Below are 12,290 nucleotides of genomic sequence, written 5' to 3' on the forward strand. Positions count from 1 at the left end.
CTAGATAACACATTGAAAGGGCAAAGAAGGAGAACAAAATCAATGGAAAACAGAATTAATGAGATTGAATACAAGTACCTGAATACTTCTTTGGAAAGAGATCACTCAGGAAAAAAAAAAAAATAAAAGCAAAATGAAGAAAGCCTAAGGTTTACATGAAATACAATCAAAAGGAATAACTTACATGTAATTAGAATTCTAGAACAGGAAGAGAAAAAGAGAACCACTGAGAATATTATCCAAGATTTGTTGGGAGAGAACTTCCCTGATATGATGAAAGGTGAGAATATATCCATTCAAGAAGTCCAATGAACCCCAAAAAGGATAGACCCCAAAAGAAAATCACCAAGACATATCATCATCAAACTCATCAAAACCAAAGACAAAAAAAGAATCCTGAAAGCAGCATGGGAAAAATGAAAAGTTACCCAAAAAGTACAACCAGTAAGAATAAGCTCTGATTTCTCAGCAGAAACCATGCAAGCGAGAAGGCAACACGATGGTATATATAAAACCCTAAAAGAGAAGATGTCTAACCAAGAATTGTATCTCCAGCAAAATTATTGCTCAGATATGATGGTGAAATTAGGAGATTTCCAAATGAGCAGAAACTAAGGGAATTTGTTACAACCAGACAAACCATATAAGAGATACTAAAGGAAACCAATAACAGCAAACAACAACCGACCATTAATACACAAGATGACATGACCCAGAAACCAAAAGCGCTATAGACATGTCCAAAATAAAATAAGCTTACAAGATTGTAAACATGTAACCAGAGCTATCGATTGGAGAATTAAGACAATTATAAACAAAAAGAGGGAAAAAATAATGTAGTTACAGAACTTCTAAATGGTGAGGAAGTCAAGAGAGTTGCAAGATATAATGGACTGTTCTAAACTTGGGGAGAAAATTATACATAACAAGGTAACCTCAAAGAAAAATGATAAACTTTCACATCACAATAAAAAAAAGAAAGGATAAGTGCAAATATTTAGAAAATAATAAAAAATAGCAACAAAGAAATGATAACACAATTCATAAACATAATGAGCTCAGCACAGAAAATTATATGGAACAAAAACACCAGGAACACCATGAAAAAAAACTTAACAAAATGACAGCAACCAATTATACTTCTCGATAATTACACTGAATGTCAAGGGATTAAATGTATCACTGAAGAGATGGAGAGTTACAGATTGGATAAGAAAACATAGCCTATCAATGTGCTGTCAACAAGAGACACACATTAGAGACAAAGTACACAATTAGACTAAAAATCAAAGGTTGGAAAAAGATATATCGAGCAAATGGCAACCAAAAAAAGAACAGGAGTTGCAAAACTAATTTCTGATCAAATTGACTTCAAGACACAAACCACCCTAAGAGACATGTAAGGACACTATATAATGATTAAAAGATCAATTGAACAAGAAAATATAACCATAATAAATATCTGTGGACCCAAAGAAAGAGCTTCAAAATACATAAGTCAGAATTTAGCAGAATTAAAAAGGCAAATAGATGACTCTACAGCCATGGTAGAACTTTAATACATCAATTTCAATCAAAGATAGAACAACTGAAAAGAAACTCAACAAAGACTCAAAAGAACAAAACAATACAATTCACTAACTTGACCTTGTAGTTATCTACAGAGCACTTCACCTAACAATAGCACCATATACATTCTTTTCCAGTGCACATGGAACATACTTCATGATAGCCCATATATTAGGCCATAAAGCAAGCCTTAATAAATTTAAAAACATTGAAATACTGCAAAGCATCTTCTCAAATCATAATGCTATCAAATTAGAAATCAACAATAGGAAGATCAACAGAAAAAGAGCAAACATATAGAAGCTGAACAACACCCTCCTTAATAATGACTGGGTAAGAGAAGAAATAAAAAATGAAAGTAAAAAAATTTCCTTGAATGAAGTGAGAATGAAAACACAACATACAAAAATCTTTGGGACACAGCAAAAGCAGTGATCAGATGCCAATTGATAGCAAAAAAAACACACACTAAAAAAGAACAAAGAGCCAAAATCAACACCTTCAATTAACATATCCAACAGTTAGAAAAAGAACAGCAAGAAAAGCTTACAGTCACCAGAAGAAAGGAAATAACAAAGATTCAAGCAGAAATCAATGGAACAGAAAATAGAAACACAATAGAAAAAATCAACAAGACTAGAAGTTGGTTTTTTGAAAAGACTAGGAAGGTTGGGCAATCCTACTTCCGTAGTGATACTGCCTCGGAAACCCAAGGAGGGGGTCGCTATGAGTCGGGGCCGACTCGAAGGCACATAACAACAACAACAACAATAAAATTGATAAGCCACTGGCAAATTCAACAAAGGGAAAGAGGGAGAGAATACAAATAACATGAATAAGAAACAAAATGGGTGACATCACAACAGAACTAACTGAAATAAAAAAGATAATATTAGGACACTAAGAAGAACTGTACTCCAACAAATTTGAAAATCTGGAAGAAATGGACAGATTTCTAGAAACACACTACTTACCTAAACTAACACAGATTGAGGTGGAAAAATTGAAAGATTCCATAACAAAAGAAGAAATTGAACAAGTCATTAGAAAACTACCAACAGAAAAAAGTCCCAGCACAGATGGCTTCACTGAAGAATTCTACCAAACATTCAGAGAACTGACACCAATCCTACCGACAACAATCCTACTCAAACTATTCCAAAACATAGAAAAAGATGGAATCCTCCCAAATTCATTTTACAAAGCAAGTACAACCTTGATACCAAAACCAGGCAAAGACGTTACTAAAAAAGAAAATTACAGACCAATATCCCTCATGAATATAGATGAAAAAATCTTCAACAAAATACTAGCCAAGAGACTAAAAACTGTATCAAAAAAATAATTTATTATGACCAAGTGTGGTTCATATCAAGTATGCAAGGATGTTTCAACATTAGAAAACTAATCCAAATCATCCATCACATGAATAAAACAAAGGAAAAGAACCACATGATCATATCAATAGATGCAGAAAAGACATCTGATAAAATCTAACATCCACTCTTGATAAAAACTGTCAGCAAAATAGGAATAGAAGGGACATTCCTAAACATAATAAAGGATATATATGCAAAACCAACAGGCAAAATTCTTTTCAATAGAGAGAGACTGAAACCATTCCCCTTCGGAACAGGAAACAAACAAGGATGACCATTATCACCACTTCTATTCAACATTGTATTGCAAGGCCTAACCAGGGCAATAAGACAAGAAAGGGAAATCAAAGGCACCCAAATTGATAAGGAAGAAGTCAAATTATCCCTACCAGCTGATGATGTGATCCTGTACCTAGAAAACCCAAGAGACTCAGTCAAAAATCTACTGGAACTTATTGAGAGATTTAGCATCATGTCAGGATACAAGATCAACATCCAAAAATCTGTTAGATTCCTCTACATCAGCAAAGAGATTGCTGAAAAAGAAATAAGGAAATCAATACCATTTACAATAGCTACAAAAAAAATAAAATGCTTGGGAATAAATCTTACCAGGGACACAAAAGACCTGTACAAAGAGAACTATAAAACACTACTTTTAGAAACCATAAAAGATCTACATAAATGGAAGAACATTCCATGCCTGTGGATAGGAAGAACATTGTGAAAATGTCAATTACCCAAAGCAATCTATACATTCAATGCAATCCCAATCCAGGTCCCATCAACCTTCTTTAAGGATATGGAAAAACCAATCACTAACTTTATATGGAAAAGAAAGAGACCTCAGATAAGCAAAGCATTATTGAAGAAGAAGAACAAAGAAGGAGGTCTTTAAACTCCCATATCTTAAAATCTACTATATAGCCACAGTAGTCAAAACTGTCTGGTATTGGTACAAGGAGACACATAGACCAATGGAATAGAATGGAGAACCCAGAAATAGATCCATTGACCTATGGTCAGCTGATCTTTGACAAAGGGCTGAAATCCATCAAATGGGGAAGAGATTGTCTGTTCAACAAATGGTGCTGGCAAAAGTGGATATCCACTTGCAGAGAAATGAAACAAGATCTGTACCTCAAACCATATAGAAAAACTAACTCCAGATGGATCAAAGACTTAAATGTGAAACCTAAAACTATACAGTTCCTCAAGGAAAAACTGGGGGCAAATTCAGAAGCCCAAGGAGGGGTTGCTGTGAGTCGGTTCCAACTCGATGGCAGTGAGTTTGGTTTATTTGAATATATGGCATAAATATCAAGCATAACCCAAAATGCACAAATGGCAGAAGATAGACTAGATGAATGGGAACTTCTAAAAATTAAATTTTTATGTGCTTCCAAAGACTTCTCCAAAAGAATCAAAAGGGAACCTATGGATTGGGAAAAAATATTCTACAATGACATATCTGACAAGCGACATATTTCTAGAATTTATAGAAAACTCTAACACGTCAACAACGAAAAGACAAATAATCCAATTTAAAAATGGGCAGAAGATATGAATAGACACTTCACTAAAGAGGATATTCAGGTGGCCAACAAACATATGAAGAAATGCTCATGATCATTAGCCATTAGAGAGATGCAAATCAAAACAACAAAGAGATACCATCTTGCCTCAGCACTAACAACAAAGTTCAACAAGACAGAAAATAACAAATACTTGTGAGGATGCAGAGAGATTGGGACTCTCATACACTACTGGTGGGACTGTCAAATGATACAACCACTGTGCAAAGTAGTATGATGATTTCTTAAAAAGTTGGAAATAAAAATACCATTTGACGCAGCCATTCCATTACTAGGTATATATCCTAAATATGTGAAAGCCAGAACAAGAACTGAATATATCATACACATGTTAATCGCAGCACTATTTACAATTCCAAAAAGTTGGAAACAACGTAGGTGCCTATCAACAGAAGAATCTGTAACCAAACTATGGTACATACACACAATGGAATACTATGTAACCCTAAAGAATAACATAGAATCTGCAGAACACTGCACAATGTAGATGAACTTGGAGGACATTATGCTGAGTGAAATAAGTCAATCACAGAAGGACAAATATTGTATCAGTCAGTTATTGTAAACACTCAAGGAAAGGTTTATATATGGAAGGAAATTTTATTTGTTGCTTATCAGTGGTGGGAGGGGAGGGGAGGGAACACTGTTAGATAGGTATAGAGAAGTATTGATTTGGGTGAAGAGAACAGCAATGTATCAAATGTGAGTGATCAACACAGAGGCATTGAGGAAGAGGAAGACATGGAGAGGTGCATGGGATGTACAGACAACAAAGATGAACCTTTTTACACATAGAGTACTGTGTTGTCAGTGATGGCAAACATTGATATACAGGTGAATAGATGAGTGGACCAGCTTAACTCTTAGGTAAGTCTATGCAGGGGGGATTGTGCCCATGACCATGCATAGGGTTGGCAGACAATGTTTCTAAAAGTGGATTTGTATATTCTATAAGAATTCCCAGGTATATAGTAAAACTGACAAGGGACAAGGTTGTAGTTACTTCTTGGCCACAGCCAGCTATCCAGAGAGAGTGAGTAGTTGGACCTGTGGGCTTGGGACCATAGTCACAGGGGACATCAAGCTCAATTGGCATGACATACTACACAAAACATTGTTCCATATCCTACTTTGGCAAGTAGCAACTGGGATCTTAAAAGCTTGCAAGAAGCCATCTATATGCAACAATGGGCCTCTCCTCATCCAGAGCAAAGAAGAATGAAGAAAACCAAAGATGCATGGAAACAATTAGCCCAAGTGACTGGTACACCATGTAATCCTTAGCCTATACAACTATGAGACCAGAAGAATGAGATAGTACCCGGCTACCACTGTCAACCACTTGGAAGGGATCTATGTAGGGGATCCTAGATAAAGTGGGATAATAATGTGAAATAAAACTCAAAATCACTTAAAAAAAAGGGGGGGAGGGGACAGGTTTTCTGGTCTGATAGAGCCTGATGGAACCACTAAGACTATGGCCCCTAGCTACCCTTCAGGTCTGGAATTGAACCCACTCCTGGCTTCCACCCAAACAAAAGATAGCCATATGAGCTGAACATTTCCATTAGCTTGATACGCTTCTTGGAGAGATCAATTAGGGAGACTAGAAGGGCTGTGTATGCCCAGGGAGACAGCTCGGGGGCAGCAGTGCATGGGAGGTAAGGACACAGGGAAGAGGAAACAATGGGGAGGAAGTGGGAAGGGAGCTGTTGCATTGTGGGAAATTGCAGTCAATGTCATGAGACAGTGTATGTAAGCTGCTGTATGGATGGTGAATTTGCTCTATGGACTTTCACCCAAATCACAGTAATTAAAAAAAAAAAAATAGCCTTGACAAACCCAATGGAAGGACATTAAATTTATGTTAAGGGTAGTGGAATGATTTAGAAAAGGATAGTGATAATGGTTGCATAACTTGAAGAATATAATTAATGTTACTGAATTGTATATATAGAAAATGTTGAGATGTTATGTGTTTGTTATATTTATTTTCACCACAATAATTTATTTAAAAAAATAGCAACAACAACAAAAATAAACCTCTGGAGTATAGTTCTGTTCTCATACTCATGCAGTTGCTATCAATTGAAGTTAACTTAATGGTAACTCTTTTAGCACGTGTGTACATATAGAAAAACCCAAACTTATAGTGGTAGAAATGGAATTCTGACTCAGTTGGTCTATGCTGAATTTTACATTTTTCCACATGAGTTACCTATAAACTGAAAACCAAACCCAGTGCCATCAAGTTGATTCCAACTCGTAGCAACCTCAATTAGGTTTTTGAGGCTATAAATCTTTACAGAAGTAGATTGTCCCATCGTCCTTCCATGTAGCAGCTCATGAGTATGAACCCTTGACCTTCTGGTTAGTAGTCAAATACGTTATCTACTACACCACCAGAGCTCTTTTGAGTTATGTATAGAAAGAGTAATTACATGGCAATGGATTAAGATATCACAAAAAGTTTTTCCAGCTATACCTAGTGAAGGTGAAGAGAGGATTTTCTATTTTGGCTTACATAGCTTGATACTTCATGTTACCCAGGTCATGATGCATTAAATTTTAGGTGGCATTCACAATTAATAGTTTAGACAGGGTGCCCAAGATTTGATGAGCAAAAGCAGCTAGATACCTGGGTAAATGACTAATTACCACCCCCAAGGCTCATCCTCTTTCCTCTCAGTTTGACTTAGCTCTGTCCTAAGAATCTTCCTGACAACTTATGAGAAACTCTTCTATGCAGATGAATATGACAGTCAATTGAATGCCCTAGAGTGAGAGCAGAAAAATGAGTTCTACCGCTGAAGGCCTGAAGAATCTTAATTTGATAGTTAGGCCTTTGGATTGATTGAGCTATGGCAAGAGAAATGTGTTCTGCTCTGTTGTGTCAGTTTTCAGACTCCAGGGAATGGTTGGCTGTGAGGCAAGGGCTGACTGACTTGTAACCAGCAGGCAAGAACCAACATATAGCACTCACACAGTGATTGTTAATGGAGGAGCATGGCTGGCCACAGAGACTCCTGGGGGAAGCCTACAAGCCTGTCAGTGCTTGTCAGTGTCACTGTGACAACTGGACACTCAGGAAGGAGCCTGTGAAAAAGAAGAGCAGCAGATATCAAGGCCACCTTGAGGAATCCTAAGCTTTGAGCACCTGGGGAGTACTATGAAGGGAAATTGGATGATGTCGTTCAGATTCCCAGCAATTGTCTGTGAGGATGTAGTGAGGTTCAATACCAGATGAAACATGCACACCAAAAACAGTTGTTGCCAGTATCAGAAAAAGATTTTAGCATTCATCAAAGTTCACATTGCCTTAGAGAGAAGTAACAACAACAATAACAGCAAAAAAAACAATAACAATAGCAAAAAAATAATACCTGGCATTCATACTATAATTCCTATGTGCTAGCCTCTCTAAGATTCAATGTACTTATCTATAATATTAAGATATTAATATTTCACATGATTGTTTGGAAAGGTAATGGGATAAAATAGGTAAGGTGCTTAGAAAAAATTGCAACAAATAATAAGTTCTCTATAAAGGGCCATTAAAGCTGTTGCATTAGAGATAGCTAAACACAGAGTTTTGCTATATAAGGCTTACCATCTCTTAATCTCAGATTGCTCATCTATAAAATGGAACCATTAATACCCTGATTATAGACGACGTAAAAGAATTGTGAACGACACTTTGTTTTAAAGTAAGTTGTAAAATACCAAGTCATGTTGCCACAAGTGATAACCTATGCTATTTTTCATCATCTTTAACACGGTACTAAAAAGAGCCTGGATGTGAGGTGAGGCTCATGAGGCCTGGATAAGTAACATGTTACTCACTTGGCCTAGCTAAGTTGACACACAAACTTAACCACCACACCCGGGCAGGAAGAAGGGTAAAAAGAGGATTCATCACTTGTGTTAAGAGTGATAGATATATTTTAGAAACAGATAGTGGTGATGTTTGAAAAATATAATAAATATAGTTGTTTTAGGTGCTGTTGAGTCAATTCCAACACACAGTGACCCTAAGTAACAGAAAGAAACACTCTCCAGTTCTGCACCATCCTCAAAATTGTGCTGTGTTTGAGCCCATCATTGTAGCCACTGCATCAATCCATATCACTGAAGTTTCTCCTCTTTTTTCTCTGACCCTCCACTTTGCCAACCGCAGTGTCCTTCTCCAAGGACTGATCACTCTTGAATACATAACCAAAGTGTGAGAGGCAAAATCTTGCCATCTTCACTTCTAAGGAAAATTATGGATGCACTTCTTCTAAGACGGATTTGTTCGTTCTTCTGGCAGTAAATGGTATATAATTCAAATGCATCAGTTCTACTTCAGCCATTCTTGTTCATTGTCCAGCCTTTGCAGGTATGTGAACTGATTGAAAATACCATTATTTGGTCAGGTGCATTGTAGTTTTCAAAGTGATTTCTTTGCTCTTTAACACTGTGAAGGGGTCTTTTGCTGTAGATTTGCCCAATATGTTTGATTTCTTGACTGCTGCTTTCATGCACGTTGATTGTGGAACCAACTAACATGAAAACTTTGACAACTTCAATCTTTTCTTCATTGATCATGATATTACTTACTGGTCCAGTTGTGAGGATTTTTGTTTTCCTCTTGTTGAGGTAAATTCCGTACAAAGTCTACAGTTTTTAATTTTCATCAGTAAGTGCTTCAAGTCCTCTTTGCTTTCAGCAAGCAAGATTGTGTCATCTTCATATCACTGGCTGTTAGTAAGTCTTCTTCCGATCCTGATGCTGCATTCTACTTCATATATTCCAACTTCTAGGAGTTTTTGCTTAGAATACAGATTGAATAAATATATTGAAAGGATACAACCCTGATGCACAAATTTCCTGATTTTAAACCACGCACTATCCCCTTGTTCTATTCAAATAACTCCCCCTTTATCTAGTACAGGTTCTGCATGAGCACAATTAAGAGTTTTGGAATTCCCATTCTTCACAATGTTATCCATAATTTGTTATGAACCACATAGTCTAATGCCTTTGCATAGTCGATAAAATGCAGATAAACATCTTTCTGGTGTTCTCTTCTTTCAGTCAAGCTCCATCTGACACCAGCAACGCTCTCATTCCCCATCCTCTTTTAAATCTTGAATTTCTGGCAGTTTTCCGCTTATACACTGCTGCAATTGTTTTTGACTTATTTTCACCAAACCTTTACTTGTATGTGACATTAATGATATTATTCAATAATTTTCATATTCTGTTGGATCACCTTTCTTTGGAATGTCCACAAATATGAATCTCTTCCAATAGGTTGGACAGGAAGCTGTCTTCCACATCTCTTGGTATAGGTGAGTGAGCACTTTCAGTATTACATCTGTTTGTTGAAATATCTCATTGGTATTTCATTAATTCCTGGAGTCTTATTTTCACTAATGCCTTCAATATATCTTGGACATCTTCCTTTAACACATTGTTTCTTGATCATATGACACCTCTTGAAATGTTTAAATGTTCATCAATTCTTTCAGGTACAGTTTCTCTGTGTACTCCTTACATTTTTTTTTTTTTTTTTTTTAATGCTTCCTCTAGCATTCAACATTTTGCCAAAGAATCTTTCAATATAACAACTCAATGCTTGAATTTTTCTGTAGGTTTTTCAGCTTGAGAAACGCCAAGTGGGTTTTTCCCTTTTGATTTTCTATCTTCAGATCTTAGCACATATCCTTATAATAGTTTATGTTGTCTTTTTGAGCCACTTTTTGAACTCTTCTGTTCACCTCTTCTACTTTACCATTTTTCCATTCACTTTAGCAACTCTGTTCTTTCAATCTTTTCTTTTTGATAACCTTTTGCTTTCTTCATGCATGAATCTTTTATGTCATCACACAGTTCATCTGGTCTTTGGTTATTGGTATTTAATGTGTGCAAAACAGCATGGGGGCAGCAACTTCTGACTTCCTCTAACTTCACAAAAGGGAGACAGAATCACCATCAGCAGCTCAAGCCTTATTTCTATGAGGCCAGACATGTAGCTACCCTCCAACTTTTTTACTAACTCTGACACCAGCTTTCCCACCCATGGCACTCACTACTTCTGTATTGGGTTCAATAATCCATTGCAATGGCCACCCAGAACTCACACACAATACTCATGATTATGGTGTTTATTAGGGAAGAAATAAGGTACAATTCAGGTTCAGGAACGTGCACAGGATACAACTCTTTGATCAGGACAGTCTCCCCTCTGTTATGCCCTCAGGCACACCTCTTTGGCCCTTGGCCTGTTGGCCTGGCCTCTGCTCTGATTAGACAAATGTTACAAAGTTCTTTTAGCTCTGCTGATATGTGTACTAGGTGCATCTCACTCCTCCAGCAAGCCTCATGCCCAACAGTGCTCAGATTTCTCACTCTGTGTGCCATCAAGGCCACCACTCTGTCTTGTGCCTCTTGGTTCCACTGCCACCATCACTGTCTGCCAGGCATCTCTGCCAGGGCATCTCTACCAAGGAGGTCCAGCACAGGGATCTCAGATCCAAGGACAAGCTTTGTTTCACCTCTACCTCTTCTCTCTTGATGGCAGTCAGATCCCCCTTTCTGCTTCTATGAAGGCTCATTTTAACTTAGCAGAGTGATAGAACTAACTAATTCCAAAATCAGAGTCTACACAACTTATTTGCATGGTCCCACCCCAGTCATCCACTGGGAGTTACAAAGACTGTGTCTAGAAAAGCCATACCAAGTAACTCACTGCACCACAATGTGTCAAATCTATGCTTGAGATTGTCTGTAAATTCTGATGGGATATTCTTATGGTTGTATTGGAGCTCTTGTGAAAATGTTTTAATTTCTTCAGCTTTAACTTGACCTTACATATGAGCAATTGATGATTTGATTTACAATCAGCCCTTGACCTTGTTCTGACTCATGATATTGATCTTCTCCATCATCTCTTTCAACAAATATAGTCTATTTGATTCCTATATATTCCATCTGGTCAGATCCAGGTATAGTGCCTGTCTATGTTACTGAAAAAAGGGCATTTGCAATGAATAAATCAGTGATTTTTGCAAAATTTTCTCATGCAATAGCCAGCATCATTTCTATCATTAAGGCCATATTTTCCAACTAGTGAAATCTGTTTCCAATTTTCACATTCTCGTGAAAGGTAAACATCAATGCACCTGGATTATATGTTTGATTAATTTCAGACTGTTGAAGTTGGTTAAAAACAATTTCTTCAGCTTTAGCTTTTGCAGTTAGTATGTAAATTTAAATAATAGTCATAACTCATCTTCCTTGTAGGTGTATTAATATTCTCCTATCACTGACAGCATTGTACTTCAGGACAGATCTTGAAATGGTTTCTTTGACAATGAATGTGACACCATTCCTCCTCAATTTGCCAGTCCCAGCATTAAGGACCATATGGCTGTCCTATTCAAAATAGCCAATATCAGTCCACTTCAGCTCACTAATGCTTAGGCTATGATCTTTACGTGTCCCATTTGATTTTTCACAACTTCCAATTTTCCTACATTCATACCTCCTACATTCCACATTCCAATTACTAATGGATGTTGGCAGCTGTTTCTTCTCATTTTGAGTCATGCTAAATTAAGAAAAGGTCTTGAAATCTTGACTCCCTCCACATCACTGAGGTTGACTCTGTTTGAGGAGGCAGTTCTTCCCTAGTCATATTTATGTGCCTTCCAACCTGAAGGGCTCATCTTCCATCACTATATCAGACAATATCCTGCTGCTA

The sequence above is a fragment of the Orycteropus afer genome, unplaced genomic scaffold (assembly GCF_000298275.1).
Source record: "Orycteropus afer afer isolate SDZICR_OR568_19922 unplaced genomic scaffold, OryAfe1.0 scaffold00251, whole genome shotgun sequence".
NCBI lineage: Eukaryota > Metazoa > Chordata > Mammalia > Tubulidentata > Orycteropodidae > Orycteropus > Orycteropus afer.